We start from the raw sequence: 20,564 nt of genomic DNA, 5'->3' as shown, positions 1-20,564 counted from the left end.
GGCAGCCCCGGGGCTGGGGGGCTCGGGGGTCCGTGGGGGAGGGGGAGGGGGGAGCTCAGGGCCCACCAAAAATGCCCAGCCAGGGCTCCCAAAGCTCAGGGCAACCCAAAAAACAGCCATCCAGGGCTCCTGGGGCTCAAGTGAACCTTAAACAGAGGATCAAGTTGTCCCTGAGCTCACAGTTGCCCAAAACAAGAGGCAGATGGGGAGTTGAGGGTGCCCAATCCCGAGATTTTTGATTCTATCCAAATCCCTCTTATCCAAGACTTTTGAGGACATGGAGCTTCTCCGCATTTGGGGGCTTGGTCTGGTAGTGCCCAAATAGCCCTTTGACCAAGATTTTGGGGCTCTCCATCAGCCCCCAGGGATGGACAGGGGGGTTAGAGATCCCCCCACTGCAGATCTGACCCCACCAGAGCCCTAGGGAACCGATCCAGGGCTCGAGGAATACTGAGGGACCCCCATGGTACCACTGCCCCCAAATGGAGAACTGAAAATGTCAAGAATAAAAAAGTCATCCCCCTCCATTCTTCAAGAAATGTTTAGATCTCTTTATTAAAAGCATCCAGGACTCGGGTCACCCAGTTTTCTCTCTGACAAGGCTTTGCAGGGGCTGCTTGGGAAAGGGAAGCCCTGGGGCCCCTGTGCAGATGGTGGGGCTGCACTCTGGGGGGGTCGGCCTTTGGCTTTTGGCTTCCAGGGGCCCCCAGGAGTCAGTGAGCCGGGCTGGGGACGAGGGGCAGGACTGGCTGGGATTGCCTCTGGGGCCCGGCCCAGAAAATGGAAGTGTCCCCATGGGGGCAGCTGGAAAGGGCCCAGGAAGGAACTGCTGCCCCAGCGCAGGCTGTGGCAGTGGGGAGTGTGCAGGGGGAGGAGGCTGGGCCAGAGCAGGGCTGGGCAAGAAGGGCCAAGCCGTGGGTGGGTTCTCCCCCGGCCCCCAGGGCCCAGCCCCTGATGGGAGGGCCTTGGGCAGGGCCTAGGGTGACTGCAGGAACCTCCGAGGCAGCCCAAGGGCTGTGCTTTTGGCAGGTGGGTTGACAGGCCCAGCTCTCTGCAAGAGAAGTTGAGGTCTCTGAGCCAGAGAGGGAATGAGAGCCGGGTCCAGGCTTGGGAATGGCCAGGAGGGGAAAGGGATGTCTAAGAACAAGTCCCTCCAGAGAGGGAAGCAGAGAGGCTGTGTTTTCACCCCAACACAAGGGTCTGCAGGGCAGAGCAGAGAATATCCCCCATGTGAGATTGTTGTGTATCCCTCCTTGCAGTTCTGACAGGCACTTCTTGTCACAGCCTGTCCTCTCCATTCCAGAATGGACCCTGGAACCAAAGAACCAACACCCCACACCATAGTGCAGACCAACCCATGTGCTTTGGACCCTTTTGTTATCCTATCCATTCTGGCCTATCCTCTCCATTCCGGAATGGGCCCTGGCAACCAAAGAACCAACGTCCTACAACCCCAAAGTGAAACCCCACCATGTGCCATGGGCCCTCTTGTGATGTCACAGCCTGTCCTCTCCATTCTGAAATAGCTCCTGGAAACCAAAAAACCAATGTCTTACAGCCCCTAGTGCAGCCCGACCCCTGTGCCATGGGCCCCTTTGTGATGTCACAGCCTGTCCTCTCCATTCTGGAATAGCCCCTGGCAACCAAAGAACCAACACCTCACACCCCCACAGTGCAGCCCCACCTGTCTGCCACGGGACTCTTTGGGATGTCACGGCCTTTCCCTCAGGAAAGAAAGCCTGGAACCTTCGGGTTTCAGATGCAGTTGGGGGGCCACCCTGGGCACTCCATGGGCAGCAAGAGCTTTCTGTCCTGGCCCTTTTTGTCTGGCAGGAATCTTCAGCTGTGTTCAGTTTGGGCAGTCAGACTGGCAATATCAGCGCAGGGCTCCTGCAAGTGAACGACAGCCCTTCCCTCCAGGAAAGAAACCCCTTACCCTCGGTCTCTTCTCCTGTTCCCTAAAACATAACCTGCAGGGGAGCTTTCTGGGATCTCTTCTCCTGGGAATTGGGAAGACAGACCCGCTCCCATGTTTAACACCTCAGGCAAAACCACCCTTTTAACACCTTTCCCAACCCTCCCCAACCTTTCCCAAAGCCCAGATTTTACAGGTGTCCTGTAATTCTGGCCCAATCTCACCCAAGCCCACAAACCATGACAGAAACCTCTCAACCTCACACTGCGTCCTTCCCATTGCTGTGCCTTATGTGCAGGCAAAAGGCCTTAAAATCAAGTACCCAAAATTCATGGCCTGTTCTTTTTCCCACAAAAGAAGGCATGGTGAACTCTCCAGACCAGGGAATTGGAAGATCTCCCCAAAACTCCTTTGGTACACGCTGCAGGGCCAACGATTCCTCTGCTCTGCCCTGTCGGTGCTGCTTTGTCTCATCTGGGTCCCCAGAAACCGTCAGCGAAAGCCGGGGAATAAAATCTCTGAGGAGTTGGTTGGGTTCCAGAGCTGACCCTACTTCATTCAGCGCTGAAGGGACACAGGAATTGCTCTCTAACACCTGTACATCAGTTCTCAAAACTTTTAACTCTTTCTGCATTTTCGCAGAGAAAAGAATTCCTGTCCATTGGCTTACCAGTTCTCTGCAGGAATTCTTATTCTCTCTTCTACTAGCTCTCGATTTCTCACTTTGCATGATACTTAGTCCACAGTTTTTGTCCTTTCCTTGTCTTTTCTCTAGATAGGGAGAGCCTCAGTAACTGTGTTAGTTTTGTCTTCCTGTCTGGTTTCTCTAAGGGTCTTTGTGGTTTAGAAATTCTGCCTTCTTGGTGCCCACGTCTCAAAAATAGATTTCTCTGCCGGGTCTCTGATCACTGAAATATGGCAGGCCTTAAACTTTTACTTTGTTTTCCTAACAAATGACCATGACCCAGAACTTGTCCACCATCCATTGTCTATTGCCCCCATTCAATCTCCTTCCAGCAGTTTCTCCCCACTGCTGGGTGGGCTCCTTTGTCAAGCACTAGAACTTGTTGGGTAACAGGCCCAGTCCTGTTGCACATTTTTCGTGGGGATCTGCAGGAGGGCATTGAGTCTTTCATGAGCAAATTGGCAGAGGACCCCAAGCTGACTTGCAGTAGATGGATGTGCTGGATGTGCTGGATGCAGTGCTGGATGTGCTGGAGGGTAGGAAGGCTGTGCAGAGGGACCTGGACAGACTGGACCTCTGGGTCGAGACCGTGGGCGTGAGGTTCAAGAGTGCCTTTGGTGCCTTTGGGGCCTCTGGCCACAACAACCCCCTGCAGCTCCAGGCCGGGGGCAGAGGAGTTGCAAAGGGTCCCCGTGGGAGAGGCCCTGGGGGTGCTGGTGGACAGAGGCTGAACCTGAGCCAGCGGGTGCCCGGGTGGGCAAGAAGGCCAACGCAGGCTGGCCTGGATCAGAAATAGTGTGGCAGCAGGAGCAGGGCAGTGATTCTTCTGCTGGACTGGGCACTGGTGAGGCCACCCCTGGAGTGCTGTGTCCAGCTCTGGGCCCCTCAATTGAGGGAGAACCTTGAGGGGCTGGAGTGGGTGGAGAGCAGGGCAATGGAGCTGGGCAAGGGTCTGCAGTACATGTCCTGTGCGGAGCAGCTGAGGGAGCTGGGCTTCTCCAGCCTGGAGAAGAGGAGGCTCGGGGCTGACCTTCTCCCTGTCCACAACTTCCTGACAGGAGGCTGGAGCCAGGTGGGGAATCAGCCCCTTCTCCAAGGAAACAGGCGACAGGACAAGAGGACATGAGGACTTGCCTGTCAGGGGCTGTTTGCTTAAACACCTCCAGGGACGGTGACTCCACCACCTCCCTGGGCAACCCATTTCAATACCTAATCCCTGCTGCTCCTGTCCCTGGCAAAGACTGGCCATGGCACTGAGTGCCGTGCTCTGCTTGACGTGCTGGGGATGGGGCGTAGGCTGGACGCCGGTTGATCTCACAAGTCTCTGCCAACCTCAGGGACTCTGGGCTTCTGTGCCACCCCAGCCTTTGGGGACAGCGTGCTGGTGGCTCAGAGGCTACGTCCTTGCCTTGTCTTGCCCATCTCCTGGCTGCCAGGCAAGGGCCTTGTGACATCACAGCCTCTGTGGAACAGCGCGGGGTCTGAAAACTGTCAGTGCTGCGTCCCCGTGCCCAGAGCCTGGGCAGAAGTCGGCTGGCAGGGACGGGCAGAGACTGTGCAGAGGTGTCAGCTCGTCCCGCAGCAGCACGATGCCCAGCCAGGGCATCTCCTGGCTCCTCAGGCTCTCTGGGCTCCTGCTCTTGCCTGGCCCACTCGAGCCTTGCAGCCGTGCCACAGGTGCCATTGCTGAGAACCGGGGTTTTCCTTGGATGGCCCCTTGCCAGAAAAGGCAGGAGAGGCTGGAGAGAGGGGAAGGAGGGGGGTCAGGCCGCTGGGATGGTGCCGGCGGGCCGTGAGCCCGAAGCCAGCAAGGCCTTGGGTCCACACGGTGTCAGGGGAGGACTGAGAGCCCCCAGGGAGGAGGAAAGCTGGGCAGGCCCCAAGGCTCCTGGGCCTCTTCCTTGCCAGCCCTTTGGCCAAGGCCCCGAGGCAGAGGTGGGGCTCAGCCCCTGCCCAGCAATGTGGCACAGGCTGGGCCCCAGGGACACCAGACCCAGGCGGCCTGAGCTCTTCTTCCTGCAGCGTCTGCCTGGGGCAGCCCAACCAGGCCTGAGTCTCTGCAGGAGAGGCCAAGCCCAACCAGAGAGGGCTCAGCCCTCTGAGGCTGCACTCACTGCAAAGGGAACAAAACATTGGCCCAGAGGACATCCTGTCCCCAAATGGAGAACTGGAAATGTCAAGAATAAAAAAGTCACCCCCCTCCATTCTTCAAGAAATCTTCAGACCTCTTTCCTAAAAGCATCCAGGACTCGGGTCACCCAATTTCTCTCTGATGAGGTTTTTTCCATGGTTCCCCTCAATTCCCAGGTTCAAGGGGGTCCCAGCACACTTTGGGATGTGTTGGATGCTGTGTTGGGGTGCAGATGTCCCCCCAGAGCTCCCCCAGAACAGGGTGACACAAGGGGGGGGCACAGAGGGCTCCCCATTCCTGATCCATCCTGGAGCAACCACACTGGGGGCAACTGGGATCAGAGTGGGAGCAGCTGGGCCCCTGCTGGGCTCATACTGGGATCATACTGGGAGTGACTGCAATATGTGAGAGGGACTGCAACCATACCGGGGATGACTGGGAACAAACTGGATTCATACTGGAAGTGTCTGGAAGTTGCTGGGATCATACTGGGGTTGACTGGACACATAGTGGGATCATACTGGGAGCAACTGGGACCATGTAGGAGCAAATGGCACCGTCCAGGCAGTGACTGAAAGTGCCTGGGGCCACACTAGACTCAGACTGGGAGTCTCTGAGAGGGAAAGGAACCATCCTGGGGGGGACTGGGAGCAACTGGGACCACGCTGGGGCAACTGGGATCCAATTGGGAGTGACTGGGATGATAGTGGGAGTGACCAGGACCATAGTGGGAGTGACCAGGACCATACTGGAAGCATCCTGGGAGTGACTGTCAGTGACTGGGATCATCCTGGGAGTGACTGGAACTACGCAGGGGGGAACTGGGATCCAGTCGGGCCATGCTGGAAACCAACTGGGGACACACTTGGAGCAACTGGGATCAACCTGGAAGCAACCAGGAGTGCCAGGGTGCATGCTGGAAGCAACTGGCATAGACTGGGAGTGACTGGGATCGTCCTGATGGGAACTGGAACCATCCTGGGCCAAGTGAAGTCACTGCAGGTCTGCAGGTGAATCCTCTGGCGCACCCGGTCCAGAGGGAGAGGCTGAGGGGACCTGCAGGCAGCCGAGCCCCACCTTGGCCACAGCCCAGCGAACCAGGACAGCCCTTTTGGGGCTCTGCTGCCCCGGAGCTGTCAGGGCCAAGGGGCACCATGGGCAGCCCTGGCAGGGCAGGGTTTGTCCCGAGCTGGACACGCATCGGGGAGAGGAGGCGGCACAAAGGACAGAGGGAGGGGAGGGGAACAGAGAGGGGAAGGAAAGAGAGGGGAGGGGGAATTTTAGAAAGGATAAAGAGGAAAGACAAAATAAGGAAGAAAAATAAGAGAAAAAGCTGAGTTTCAAGATTCAGTAAATGTGTGAGTCACTGAGAGCTCCCAGGTCAAAGGCAGGTGAAGTGTTTGCAGGGGACAGGAGCCTGTTCAGGGCTCAGGAGCTGCTGCTGCCCAAAGGGAGGAAACGCACCGAGGGCTCGGAGCAGAGTTTGTGCTTTGGGGCCTTTGCCAAGAACCCGCAGGAGGGAAAGCAGTTCCAACCAGGGGGGCCCAGGGGCTCCCAGCACGGGCCCAGGGGCTCCCAGTCACCCCCAGGATGATCTCAGTCACTTTTAGTCACACCCAGTCTGATCCCAGCATGATCCCAGTCACTCCCAGTCTGATTCCATTCTCTCCTAGTAGGATCCAAGTTACCCCCTGCAAGGTCCCAGTTGCTCCCAGTCAGTCCCAGTATAATCCCAGTCAGTCCTGGTGTCTCCCAGTATATCCCAGTAGCCCCCAGTGTGGTCCCACTCAGTCCCAGTTGTTCCCAGTACATTCCAGCATGATCCCAGTTGCTCACAGTCACTCCCAATCACTCCCAGTGTGGTCCCAGTCGCTCCCAGTATGATCCCAGTTACATCCAGTGTAATCCCACTTGCTCCCAGTATATCCCAGTTGCACCAACATGGTCCAAACTGCCCTCAGAATGCTCCCAGTCACTCCCAGTATGACCCCAGTCACCCTCACTGTGGGCCCAGTTATCCCAAGCCTGGGCCAAGCTGCTCCCAGTTACCTCCAGCACAGATCCAGTCAATCCAAGTTTGATCCCAGTCTTCCCCCAGGATGGTCCCAGCCAATCCCAGTTGCCCCCTTGAAGATCCAGTCACTCCCAGTTGATCCCAGTTGCCCCCCACAGGGTCAAAGTCACTCCCAGTGTGCACCCAGTCCCCCCCAGGATGGCTGCAGACTCTCCCAGTATATCCCAGTTGCCCTCAGCATGCTCACAGTCATACCCAGTTACTTCCACTTGCCCCAGATGCTTCCAGTTCCCATCAGTACGATCCCAGTCACTCCCAGTCCATGCCAGTTGCCTCCAGAATGCACCCTGTCATACCCAGTTACTCTCAGTTTCTTTCAAGGTGATCCCACTTTCTCCAAGTATGTCCCCAGTTGCCTTCCAGCATGGCCCCACTGGCTCCCAGTTCCCCTCTATGTAGTTCCACTCACTCCCAGTATGATCCCAGTCACTGACAGTCACTCCCAGGATGGTTTCTGTATGGTCCCAGTCACTCCCACTAGGATCCCAGCTGCCCCCAAGGTGGTCCCAGTTGCTCCCAGTCCCCCCCCCAGGATGGTTCCTTTTCCTCTCAGGGACTCTCAGTCTGAGTCCAGTATGGCCCCAGGCACTTTCAGTCTCTGCCTGGATGGTGCCATTTGCCCCGGCATGGTCCCAGTTGCTCCCAGCATGATCCCAGTATGTGTCCAGTCACCCCCGGTATGATCCCAGTAACTTGCAGACACTTCCAGTACGAATCCAGTTTGATCCCAGTCATCCCCAGTATGGTTGCAGTCCCTCTCACATACTCCCAGGAGTATTGCAGTCACTCCCAGGATGATCCCAGTATGAGCCCAACAGGGGCCCAGTTGTTTCCAGTACGATCCCAGTTGCCCTCAGCATGGTTCCAGTTTACCCCTACTGTGCTTCCACTCACTCCCAGTATCATCCCTGTCACTCCCAGCCACACCCAGTACATCTCACTTGCCTCCAACATGCTCCCAGTCACCCACAGTATCATCTCAGTCACTTTTAGTCATGCCCAGTATCATCCCACTATGATCCCAGTCACTCCCAGTACGATAGCAGTCTCTCCTAGTAGGATCCAAGTTACCCCCTGCATGGTCCCAGTCGCTCCCAGTCACCCCACTAGAGTTCTACTCCCTCCCAGTCCCTCCCAGGACCATCCCAGTAGGATCCCAGTGACACCCCAGATGGTGGCTGTGCTGGTTTAAGAGTTAACCAGCAGGGGGAATGAACTCAACTCAAAGGAGAGATTATAAGTCAGAATAACAATTTATTAAAATAATACAATAAGTACAATAATACAAACAAACAACTGGTCTCAACCCACAAAAACTCAAATGTATAACCCAGTGCCCTGGGGCCTGAACAAAGTGGTGTTCCTTGGGCCCCGCTTGAGTCCAAAGTAAAGGGAGAGGGGAAGAACCTGCTGGTGGGAGAGCTGCTGCAGTCTGGCCAGAACTGGTGATCGCAGTCCAGTGGTGGTCTAAGTCTGGTTGAGAGCGATGAGATGCAGCCTTCCTCTGGATCCCACGAGTGGGTTGAAAAATGTTCCAAAACTCCAAGATTATATATCCTCCAGTTCAGGCAGGAATGTTCAGTGCTCCCCTCAGGGCGGGGAGTTCCACAAAGGGTGTGAGGACAGAAACATCCTCCTATCTCACAGGCCTCTTAACACCTAGTTTATAGCCTGAGGAGTCAGGCTCTATGGGCAGAGGGTGCGAATAGTCTATTGACAACAATAGTCTAGTTTCTGGGAAATGACATGGAAGGCTATAGAATACAGTTTTGGGTTACACCCACCATGATGAACTGATCTCAGCTGTCCTAACTAGGACAGTGGCACTCACACCCAGGATGAACCCAGACATGCCCTGGCACTCCCAGTAGAAAGCCATTTGCCCCCAGCAGGGTCCCAGTTCCTCCCAGTCACTGACTATGGTTCCAGTTACTCCCAAGATGATCCCTGGCACTCCCAGTCACTCCCACTATGATCCCCGTCAGTCTCAGAATGATCCCAGTCACTCCTGGTCTCTCCCAGTATATCCCAGTTGAAGTCAATGTGGTCCCACTCCCACTTGCTCCCAGTAGCCTCCAGTATAATCCCAGTTGCTCACAGCCTCTCCCAGTCGCCCACAATGTGGTCCTAGTTGCTCCCAGTTTTTCCACTGTGATCCCGATTGCTCCCAGTTGCCCTGAGCAGAGACCCAGTTGCTTCCAGTATGATCCTTGTGTGATCCCACTCTGATCCCAGTAATATCCCAGTATTATCCCAGTACAATCACAGTTGTCCCCAGCATGGGCCAAGTTGTTCCCAGTTGCCTCCAGCACGGATCCAGTCAATCCAAGTGTGATGCCAGTCTTCCCCCAGCATGGTCCCAGTCAATCCCAGTTGCCCCATTGTAGATCCAGTCACTTCCAGTCACTCCTACTGTGGTCCCAGTCACTCCCACTATGATTCCAGTAACCTCCAGCGTCATCTCACTTGCTCCCAGTATATCCCAGTTGTACCAACATGGTCCCAACCGCCCTCAGAATGCTCCCAGTCACTCTCAGTTGCTCCCTGCAGGGTCCAAGTCACTCCCAGTGTGCTCCCAGTCACCCCCAGGATGGTTGCAGACACTCCCAGTATATCCCAGTTGCCCTCAGCATGCTCACAGTCATACCCAGTTACTTCCACTTGCCCCAGGATGCTTCCAGTTCCTATCAGGACGATCCCAGTCAATCCCAGTCACTCCCAGTCTATGCCAGTTGCCTCCAGCACGCACCCTGTCACTCCCAGTTACTCCCAGTTCCATCATACTTCCAGCATGGCCCCACTGGTTCCCAGTTCCCCCCTGAATAGTTCCAGTTATGCCCAGTATGATCCCAGTCACTGACAGTCACTCCCAGGATGGTTCCAGTATGGTCCTGGTCACTACCACTATGATCCCAGTCACTCCCCGTTGGATCCCAGTTGTCCCCAAGGTTGTCCCAGTTGCTCCCAGTATGATCCCAGTATGTGTCCAGTCACCCCGGTATGACCCCAGGAATCTCCAGACACTTCCAGTATGAATCCAGTTTGATCCCAGTCATCCCCAGTATGGTTGCAGTCCCTCTCACATACTCCCAGTATTTTTGCAGTCACTCCCAGGATGATCCCTGTCAGTCCCAATATGGTCCCAGTATGAGCCCAGTCACTTCCAGCGTGATCCCACTTGCTCCCAGTATATCCCAGTTGTGTCAGCATGGTCCCAACAGCCCTCAGAATGCTCCCAGTCACTCCCAGTATGACCCCAGTCCCCCTCACTGTGTCCCCAATTTCTCCTAGCATGGGCCAAGCTCTCCAACTGTGATCCCAGTATGATCCCAGTACTCCCCAGCATGGTACCAGTTGCTCCCAGTTCCTCCCAGTGTGATCCCAGTTGCTCTAAGCTGTCCTTAGGATTGACCCAGTTGCTCCCTGTAAGATCCCAGTCTGATCCCAATATAGAATCATAGAATCGATTGGGTTGGAAAAGACCTCTGAGATCGAGTCCAGCCCTTGGTCCAAATCCAGTCCATTTACTAGATCATGGCACTCAGTGCCACGTCCAATCTGCGTTTAAAAATCTCCAGGGATGGTGAATCCACCACCTCTCTGGGCAGCCCATTCCAATGCCTGATTACTCTCTCTGTAAAGAATTTTCTCCTTATATCCAACTGAAATTTCCCCTGGCGGAGCTTAAGCCCGTGCCCCCTTGTCCTATTGCTGAGTGCCTGAGAGAAGAGACCAACTCCCACCTGGCTAGAACTTCCCTTCAGGTAGTTACAGACGGTGATGAGGTCACCTCTGAGCCTCCTCTTCTCCAGGCTAAACAACCCCAGCTCCCTCAGCCTCTCCCCATAGGACTTGTGCTCAAGTCCCTTCCCCGTCCTCGTTGCTCTTCTCTGGACCCGCTCCAGCACCTCAAAATCCTTTCTGAACTGAGGGGCGCAGAGCTGAACACAATACTCAAGGTGTGGTCTCACCAACGCAGAGTACAGGGGAAGGATCACTTCCCTGGTCCTGCTGACCATGCTATTTTTGATACAGGACAAGATCCCATTGGCCTTCTTGGCCACCTGGGCACACTGTTGGCTCATGTTGAGCTTCCTGTCAATTAGTACCCTCAGGTCCCTTTCTGCCTGACTGCTTTCCAGCCACTCTGTGCCCAGCCTGTAACGCTGCAGGGGGTTGTTGTGGCCAAAGTGCAGGACCCGGCACTTGGCTTTATTGAACTTCATCCCGTTGGAATCAGCCCATCTCTCAAGTCTATCCAGATCCCTCTGCAGAGCCCTCCTGCCTTCCAGCAGGTCGACACTCCCTCCCATTTTGGTGTCATCAGCAAATTTGCTGATGATGGACTCAATCCCCTCATCGAGATCATCAATAAAGATTTTAAACAGGACTGGACCCAACACAGACCCCTGGGGACACCACTAGTGACCGGATCCCAACTGGATGCAGCCCCGTTCACCAGCACTCTCTGGGCCCGACCCTCCAGCCAGCTCCTAATCCAGGAGAGGATACACTTGTCCAAGCCATGGGCTACCAGCTTTTCCAGGAGTATATTATGGGAGACAATGTCGAAGGCCTTGCTGAAGTCTAGATAGACCACATCCACAGCCTTCCCCTCATCCACCAGGTGGGTCACCTGATCATAAAAGAAGATCAGGTTGGTCAGACAGGACCTGCCCCTCCTAAACCCATGCTGGCTGGGTCTAATCCCTTGTCCATCCTGAAGGTGCTGTGTGATTGCACTCAGAATGATCTGCTCCATAACCCTGCCAGGCACCGAGGTCAGGTTGACAGGCCTGTAGTTACCAGGGTCCTGCTTGCAGCCTTTTTTGTGGATTGGGGTGACATTCGCCAACCTCCAATCATCTGGGACCTTCCCAGAGAGCCAGGACTGTTGGAAGATGATGGAGAGCGGTTTGGCAAGCTCTTCTGCCAGCTCCCTCATCACCCTGGGATAGATCCCGTCTGGTCCCATAGACTTGTTAGGATCCAGCTGGCTCAGTAAGTCACTAACTACATCCCCCTGGAACACAGGGGGGCTATTCAGCTCTCTGTCTCTGTCTATCTGCTCTAGAGGCCAGTTGTCCTGAGGACCACCTGTCTTACTGCTAAAAACTGAGGCAAAGTAGGTGTTAAGTACCTCAGCCTTCTGCTCATCTTTGTTAACTATATTTTCCTCCAAGTCCAACAGAGAATTGAGGTTTTCCTTGCCCCTCCTTTTGCTATTAATGTATTTATAAAAGGACTTTTTGTTATCCCTAACTGAATTAACCAAATTAACTTCAAACTCCACTTTTCTTTCCCTAATTTTTTTCCTGCATGACCTAGCTCTCTTCGTAAATTCTTCATAAGTAGCCAGCCCTTTTTTCCACAGTCTGTAAACTTTTTTTTATTCCTGATTTCTTTCAGAACCTTCTTTCCTCCTCCCTGGGGGCTCTCAGTCCTCCCCTGACACCGTGTGGACCCAAGGCCTTGCTGGCTTCGGGCTCACGGCCCGCTGGCACCATCCCACTGCCCTGACCCCCCTCCTTCCCCTCTCTCCAGCCTCTCCTGCCTTTTCTGGCAAGGGGCCATCCAAGGAAAACCCCGGTTCTCAGCAATGGTACCTGTGGCACGGCTGCAAGGGTCGAGTGGGCCAGGCAAGAGCAGGAGCCCAGAGAGCCTGAGGAGCCAGGAGATGCCCTGGCTGGGCATCGTGCTGCTGCAGGACGAGCTGACACCTCTGCACAGTCTCTGCCTGTCCCTGCCAGCCGACTTCTGCCCAGGCTCTGGGCACGGGGACGCAGCACTGACAGTTTTCAGACCCCGCGCTGTTCCACAGAGGCTGTGATGTCACAAGGCCCTTGCCTGGCAGCCAGGAGATGGGCAAGGCAAGGCAAGGACGTAGCCTCTGAGCCACCAGCATGCTGTCCCCAAAGGCTGGGGTGGCACAGAAGCCCAGAGTCCCTGAGGTTGGCAGAGACTTGTGAGATCAACCGACGTCCAGCCTACGCCCCTGTGCTGGTTTAAGAGTTAACCAGCAGGGGAAATGAACTCAACTCAAAGGAGAGATTATAAGTCAGAATAACAATTTATTAAAATAATACAGTAAGTACAATCATACAAACAAACAATTGGTCTCAACCCACAAAACCCAAATGTATAACCCAGTACCCTGGGGCATGAACAAAGTGGTGTTCCTTGGACCCCATTTGAGTCCAAAGTAAAGGGAGAGGGGAAGAACCTGCTGGTGGGAGAACTGCTGCAGTCTGGCCAAAAGTGGTGATTGCAGTCCAGTGGTGGTCTAAGTCTGGTTGAGAGCGATGAGATGCAGCTGTCCTCTGGATCCCAGGAGTGGGTTGAAAAATGTTCCAAGACTCCAAGATTATATATCCTCCAGTTCAGGCAGGAATGCTCAGTGCTTCCCTCAGGGCAGGGAGTTCCACAAAGGGTGTGAGGACAGAAACATCCTCCTGTCTCACAGGCCTCTTAACACTGAGTTTATAGCCTGAGGAGTCAGGCTCTATGGGCAGAGGGTGCGAATAGTCTATTGACAACAACAGTCTAGTTTCTGGGAAATGGCATGGAAGGCTATAGAATACACAGTTTTGGGTTACACCCCCCATGATGAACTGGTCTCAGCTGTCCTAACTAGGACAACCCCATCCCCAGCACGTCAAGCAGAGCAGGGCACTCAGTGCCATGGCCAGTCTTTGCTTAAACACCTCCAGGGACGGTGACTCCACCACCTCCCTGGGCAGCCCATTTCAATACCTAATCCCTGCTTCTGTCCAAAAAGTGCTGCTCCTGTCCCTGGCAAACAGCCCCTGACAGGCAGGTCCTCGTGTCCTCTTGTCCTGTTGCCTGTTGCCTTGGAGAAGGGGCTGACCCCCACCTGGCTCCAGCCTCCTGTCAGGAAGTTGAGGACAGGGAGAAGGTCAGCCCCGAGCCTCCTCTTCTCCGGGCTGGAGAAGCCCAACTCCCTCAGCTGCTCCGCACATGACATGCACTGCATGCATGCCCAGCATGCACTGCATGCCCAGCTCCATTGCCCTTCTCTCCACCCACTCCAGCCCCTCAAGGTTCTCCCTCAATTGAGGGGCCCAGAGCTGGACACAGCACTCCAGGGGTGGCCTCACCAGTGCCCAGTCCAGCAGAAGAATCACTGCCCTGCTCCTGCTGCCACACTATTTCTGATCCAGGCCAGCCTGCCCTTGGCCTTCTTGCCCACCCGGGCACCCGCTGGCTCAGGTTCAGCCTCTGTCCACCAGCACCCCCAGGCCACTCCCACGGGGACCCTTTGCAGCTCCTCTGCCCCCAGCCTGGAGCTGCAGGGGGTTGTTGTGGCCAGAGGCCCCAAAGGCACCAAAGGCACTCTTGAACCTCATGCCCACGGGCTCGGCCCAGAGGTCCAGCCTGTCCAGGTCCCTCTGCACAGCCTTCCTACCCTCCAGCACATCCACACTGCAAGCCAGCTTGGGGTCCTCTGCCAATTTGCTCATGAAAGACTCAATGCCCTCCTGCAGATCCCCATGAAAAATATGCAACAGGACTGGACCTGTTACCCAACAAGTTCTAGTGCTTGACAAAGGAGCCCACCCAGCAGTGGGGAGAAACTGCTGGCAGGAGATTGAATGGGGGCAATATACAGTGGATGATGGACAAGTTCTGGCCCATGGTCATTTGTTAGAAAAACAAAGTAAAAGTTTAAGGTCTGCCATATTTCAGTGGTCAGAGACCTGGCAGAGAAATCTATTTTTGAGACCTGGACACCAAGAAGGCAGAATTTCAAAACCACAAAGACCCTTAGAGAAACCAGAGATAAAGACAAAACTAACACAGACAGTTACTGAGGCTCTCCCTATCCAGGGAAAAGACAAGAAAAGGACAAAAACTGTGGACTAAGTATCATGCAAAGTGAGAAATCGAGAGCTAGTAGAAGAGAGAATAAGAATTCCTGCAGAGAACTGGTAAGCCAATGGACAGGAATTCTTTTCTCTGCTAAAATGCAGAAAGAGTTAAAAGTTTTGAGAACTGATGTACAGGTGTTAGAGAGCAATTCCTGTGTCCCTTCAGCGCTGAATGAAGTAGGGTCAGCTCTGGAACCCAACCAACTCCTCAGAGATTTTATTCCCCGGCTTTCGCTGACGGTTTCTGGGGACCCAGATGAGACAAAGCAGCGCCGACAGGTCAGAGCAGAGGAATCGTTGGCCCTGCAGCGTGTACCAAAGGAGTTTTGGGGAGATCTTCCAGTTCCCTGGTCTGGAGAGTTCACCACACCTTCTTTTGTGGGAAAAAGAACAGGCCATGAATTTTGGGTACTTGATTTTAAGGCCTTTTGCCTGCACATAAGGCACAGCAATGGGAAGGACGCAGTGTGAGGTTGAGAGGTTTCTGTCATGGTTTGTGGGCTTGGGTGAGATTGGGTCAGAATTACAGGACACCTGTAAAATCTGGGCTTTGGGAAAGGTTGGGGAAGGTTGGGAAGGGTGTTAAAAGGGTGGTTTTACCTGAGGTGTTAAACATGGGAGCGGGTCTGTCTTCCCAATTCCCAAGAGAAGAGATCCCAGAAAGCTCCCCTGCAGGTTGTGTTTTAAGGAACAGGAGAAGAGACCGAGGGTAAGGGGTTTCTTTCCTGGAGGGAAGGGCTGTCGTTCACTTGCAGGAGCCCTGCACTGATATTGCCAGTCTGACTGCCCAAACTGAACACAGCTGAAGATTCCTGCCAGACAAAAAGGGCCAGGACAGAAAGCTCTTGCTGCCCATGGAGTGCCCAGGGTGGCCCCCCAACTGCATCTGAAACCCGAAGGTTCCAGGCTTTCTTTCCTGAGGGAAAGGCCGTGACATCCCAAAGAGTCCCGTGGCAGACAGGTGGGGCTGCACTGTGGGGGTGTGAGGTGTTGGTTCTTTGGTTGCCAGGGGCTATTCCAGAATGGAGAGGACAGGCCGTGACATCACAAAGGGGCCCATGGCACAGGGGTTGGGCTGCACTAGGGGCTGTGAGACATTGTTTTTTTGGTTTCCAGCAGCCATTCTGGAATGGAGGGGATAGGCCGTGACATCACAAGAGGGCCCATGGCACAAAGGTGGGGCTTCACTTTGGGGTTGTAGGGTGTTGGTTCTTTGGTTGCCAGGGCCCATTCTGGAATGGAGAGGACAGACTGTGACACCACAAAGGAGCCCTTGGCACACGGCTGGGGTTGAACTGTCACATGGTGGGGGCTTGGTTCTTTGGTTTCCAGAGGCCATTCCAGAATGGAGAGGATAGGCCAGAATGGATAGGAGAACAAAAGGGCCCAAAGCACATGGGTTGGTCTGCACTATGGTGTGGGGTGTTGGTTCTTTGGTTGCCAGGGCCCATTCTGGAATGGAGAGGACAGGCTGTGACAAGAAGTGCCTGTCAGAACGGACACACAAGAATCTTATGTGGGCATATTCTCTGCTCTGCCCTGCACACCTTTGTGTTGGGGTGAAAACACAGCCTCTCTGCTTCCCTCTCTGGAGGGACTTGTTCTTAGACATCCCTTTCCCCTACGCTCCTTTCAAAAGCCCTCCTGGCAATTCCCAAGCCTGTACCCAGCTCTCATCCCCTCTCTGTCCTCTTCCCACTCCCCTGGTCAATCCCAACATCCCAGGACAGGGATCCCAGTTGCTTGGCTGCACTCCCACCTAGTTCCATATGCTGGGCCATGATATCCCAGCACTGGAGCAGCCAGGTCAGCAGGGGCTCTCCCAGCTGGAGGCTGAAATCTTTTCACATCTCTCACAGCTCAGCCAGGGATGGGGATCTGGTGATTATCTCTGGCCCTGCCTCTTGCTCCTGTTCTGAGGGCTCTGCTTCCCCTTCATCCCTCACTAACTGAGCTGATTTGGTCTTGGATTTCTTCTGTAGAGGGGCAACTGCTACTGGCACAGGTTGTTCCTCTGCAGTTTGAGTGGCCATGGTACCTCTTGGTCTCCTTTCCTCCTCCTCCCCCTGAGGGCACTGGGTCTTAGTTTAACAAGATTACAATTTAGAAATTAAGAGACTTCAGGTGGAAGTGTGGAAAAGGAAAAGAAACAGCTTTTTATTAACAAAATCTGAATAAACAACAAATGGTGCAACCAAAAACTTTCAGAAGAAACAAAATGAAGTCCCAAATCCCCAGGTGGGGGGGAGAAACTGTCCCGGCAGTTCAAAGCTCTCTCAGCCCCGTGTGCTCGCAGCCAGCAGTGAAGGAGTCCCTTTTCCCAGGGGCAGTCCCCAAAGCAGAACACCTCACTCCCAGATGGGTCGGGCTCTCTCTCTCTCTCTCTCTCGGTTGCTCTCCACGAGGTGTCCCGTGGGGAAAAAACTTCCTCTCATGAAAAGAGAACAAGGTGGCCAAAATCAGCTCCCGCTCTGTCCGGTCCCGGACAAACCCCAAAAACCCCCGAACAAAGGACCGCCCGCCCTCCCCGTGGCCACCGCGGTGTCCCCGAGAGCCGCCCTCCCCCCACTGCCCCTGCCCAGCGCCTGCGGCTCCGCTCCAACCCACCCCATCCTGGGAGACACAGATGGGAATGGGGGGACACTGGGAAACAATTCCAACACCTCTTTTCAAACCTCTGACACCTGGTTCCCAGACATTCCCAAAGAAGGGGCTTCCCGTGGCCTCGAGCCAGGGACCGACCTTTGTATTGAACCAACTCCTGGAGAGACACGTTCCCATCCCTGTCCCCATTCCCATCCCTGGGGTTCCCATCCCTCTCCCCATTCCCACTTCCTGCTGTGCCAACCTGCTCCCAGTGTCCCCATTCCTGTCCCCACTATCCCTATCCTGGTCTCTCATGTCCCCATTCCCATTCCCGGTGTCCCAATTCCCATTCTTGGTGACTCCAACCTGCTCCCAATGTCCCCATTCCCATTCCTGGAGTTCCCATTCCCATTCCTGGTGTCCCCAATCTGCTCCCAGTGTCCCCATCCCTGTCCCCAATGTCCCCACCCCAGTCCCCCCTGTCCCCATTCCTATTCCTGGTTCCCACAGAGGAACTGCCGGATGCCGGAGGAGGGAGCCAGGATTTATTGCCCAAAGCAGGAGATTTTCACAACCAAATTAAAGCCTCAGGAATAATTGTGGTCCTGGGTTTCACACAGAAAAAGCAGGAAGTTGATCCATCGGGAAGAGCCGCAGGGGGGCCGGGGTGGGTGGGAGCAGCGGGATGAGTTCTGCTAGCAGCTCCCGCCTTTCTGCAGGGAGAGGGAAGGGGCGGATCCAGCTCCAGGATCGCTCAGGCCGTGATTCCTGCTGGGATGAGAGCGGGGAAAGGAGTCACCATGTCCCTGTTCCCATCCCAGGGGATGGATCTGGCTGTGGAGCCCAGGGAGAGTAGGAACTGCTCCGGAATCCCACCTGATCCTGCTCTGTCCATCCCACCCCAATCCCACTCCAGAATCCAGCCCTGATCCCAGTCCACAATTCCACCTGATCCCACTCTGGAATCCTGCCCTGAGCTGGAATCCCCTTCCAATCCCGCTCCAGCCATTAGGCCCCCATTCCCCTCTGGAATCCCGGCATCCATCCTGGGATCCCTGCACAGAGGATCTGGATCCACACACGCTGCTGGGACTCACTGGTGGGCGCGGGGTCGTATCCATTCCACTCCCTCTTCCCTATGGAAAGAAAGTGGGATCAGCACCTGTGGCACAGGATCCCTGGAATGCTGCTGGGTGGATCCGTGCCCCCTCCCGACCCCCATCCCAGGAGTTACCGGATCGGAGCTTCCAGACACCGACTGCCACGAGGCTGATGATGATGATGATGATGGCAGCGATGATGGACACAGTGTCCTAGTTAGAACAGCTGGGACTGATTCATCACTGGATGGGTGCAGCCCAAAACTGTGTATTCTATGGCCTTCCATGCCATTTTCCCAGGAACTGTTGTCAGTAGAGGCCTGCGAGGTGGGGGGGATGTCCTGAGCACCCTCATACCCTTTCATGGACTGAGCATCCTCATATCCTTTTATGGAATTCCCCGCTCTGAGGGAAGAACTGAGCATCCTTTTATGGAATTCCACGCTCTGAGGGAAGAACTAAGCATCCTTTTATGGAATTCCCCACTCTGAGGGGAGGACTGGGCATTCCTGCCTGAACTGGAGGATATATAAACCTGGAGTTTCGGAATCTTTTTAAAACTCGTGGGATCCAGAGGAAGACTGCAGCTCACCGCTCTCAACCAGACTGAGACCACCAGCCTCAACTGGACTGCAATCACCACTTCTGACCAGACTGCAACAGCTCTCCCACCAGCAGGTTTTTTTCCCCTCTCCCTTTACTTTGGACTCGGGGGGGGGGGGACAAGGAAAACCACTTTTTTCATGCCCCAGGGTGCTGGGTTATACATTTGGGTTTTGTGGATTAAAACCAATTGCTTGTCTGTATAATCAGATTTATTGGGCAAGGGGGGCCCAAGGGGGGCAAGATGGGTCCAAGGGGGGCCCAAGGGGGCTAGGCCAGGGGGGGAAGGGCTGCAGGGGGCAGATCCCGGAGGAGGAAACCCGCCAAAAGCGGCGGCCCAGCCGAGGGAGGAGCCGAGCGGGAGCACAAAGAAGAGCAGCCAAAAGGTCCTGGCGGTCGCTGGGCAATGGCGGGGGGGCGAGAGCGTTTTGGGGGCCCCCGTGAGAGCCGGGGGGGAACCCCGGTAGCCACGGAGTGGGGAGAGCGGAGAGGGGCGATCCCGGAGCTGGGGGACCCCCGGAATGCTGGAGGGGGGGAGCAGAGAGGGAGCGCCGGGCCCCTTAACCGGGGGTCCTGGAGAGGGGGAAGGTCTTGGAGTGTGGAGAGGAGGGGGGGCCTTGAGGCGGGGTGGGAGCCGAGAGCACCAAGAGGTTTGCGAGGGTGGGAGCCGAGAGAGGAGGGCCGACCGGCCCCGGGAGGCAGAGTGGGGAGAAGTGAGCCCTGGGACCCCCCTGGCAACACTCAAGGGGACCCTGGAGAGTGGGAACCCCCCGGAGAAGGGGGACCCCCAATGCAGGCAGAAGTGCCATCAGGCCAGACAGGGGGGACCCCCCTAACCCCAGAGAGCAGAGAGGGGGAATTTTGGGAGGGGTTTTTGGGTTGAATCTTTGTGTTCTGGGAGTTTTTATGGACACAAGATGCCCGGTGAGTTCTAGGGATGGACTTGGGCAGGAGAAACTCCCAAGGCAACGCGCTCACCCCTTGTTTTTCTCCCCCCCCGGCGGTCGGGGCCGTGCTGTTGGTTGCCGATCCCGGCCGGCTGACCCAAGAGCCCGGCCACGTGTGCGGGGCCCGATCCGCTCCCTGCTCTCGTTGCCCCGGGGCAGCCTCTGGTGTCCCCCCGGCTGTGGGGGCGTTTTGTTGGCTCGGGCACAGGCGGCCCTTGTGCGGGGCTGTGTGCCGGGGGGCTGCTGGGGGTCCCCGGTGGGTGTTTTGGGGCGGTGTCGGGCTGGGTTGTGGGCAGAGCCCCGTGGGTGGTCGGGGGGCTGCGGGTCCCCCCCTTGTTGGGGGTTGGTGTTGGTGGGTCAGGCCCCGGCGGCTCCATTGTGAGCCCGGTGTGGGCGGGGGGGGCTGGTCCGGGGGAGCCGGAGGGAGCCGAGGCAGCGGGTTTGGGAGCCCTCGGGAGAGCCGGGGGTGGGGGGAGGAAGGGCGGGAGCCCCGGAGTGTGGAGAGCGGAGCGGGGCGATGGTGAGCTGGGGGACCCCCGGCAGGCTGGAGAGGGGAGCAGGGAGAGGGAGGAGCCCCGGGAGCCCCGAGAGGCTGCAAGGGGGGTCCTGGAGAAGGGGGAGCCTGGGCAGTGGG

At 55.8% G+C, this 20,564-nt stretch overlaps 1 long non-coding RNA gene across 1 annotated transcript in view; it reads right to left on the bottom strand.

Annotated features, from left to right (window-relative positions):
• LOC127464788 (uncharacterized) overlaps positions 1-18,556 on the bottom strand; it is a 34,703-nt gene extending 16,147 nt beyond the window's left edge. Inside the window, exons 1-2 of the long non-coding RNA XR_007901625.1 lie at positions 18,515-18,556; positions 18,229-18,416 (exon numbers count right to left, since the gene is read on the bottom strand). This is a non-coding gene — a long non-coding RNA (uncharacterized LOC127464788). The remainder of the gene's footprint in view (positions 1-18,228; positions 18,417-18,514) is intronic.
• Between the last annotated feature and the right edge of the window lie 2,008 nt (positions 18,557-20,564).

The sequence above is a fragment of the Manacus candei genome, unplaced genomic scaffold (assembly GCF_025592945.1).
Source record: "Manacus candei isolate 608988 ecotype Guabito, Panama unplaced genomic scaffold, ASM2559294v1 h1tg000270l, whole genome shotgun sequence".
In the NCBI taxonomy this organism is placed as follows: domain Eukaryota; kingdom Metazoa; phylum Chordata; class Aves; order Passeriformes; family Pipridae; genus Manacus; species Manacus candei.
The sequence above is the reverse complement of the archived record's forward strand: the minus strand, read 5'-3'. Positions and strand labels throughout refer to the sequence as shown.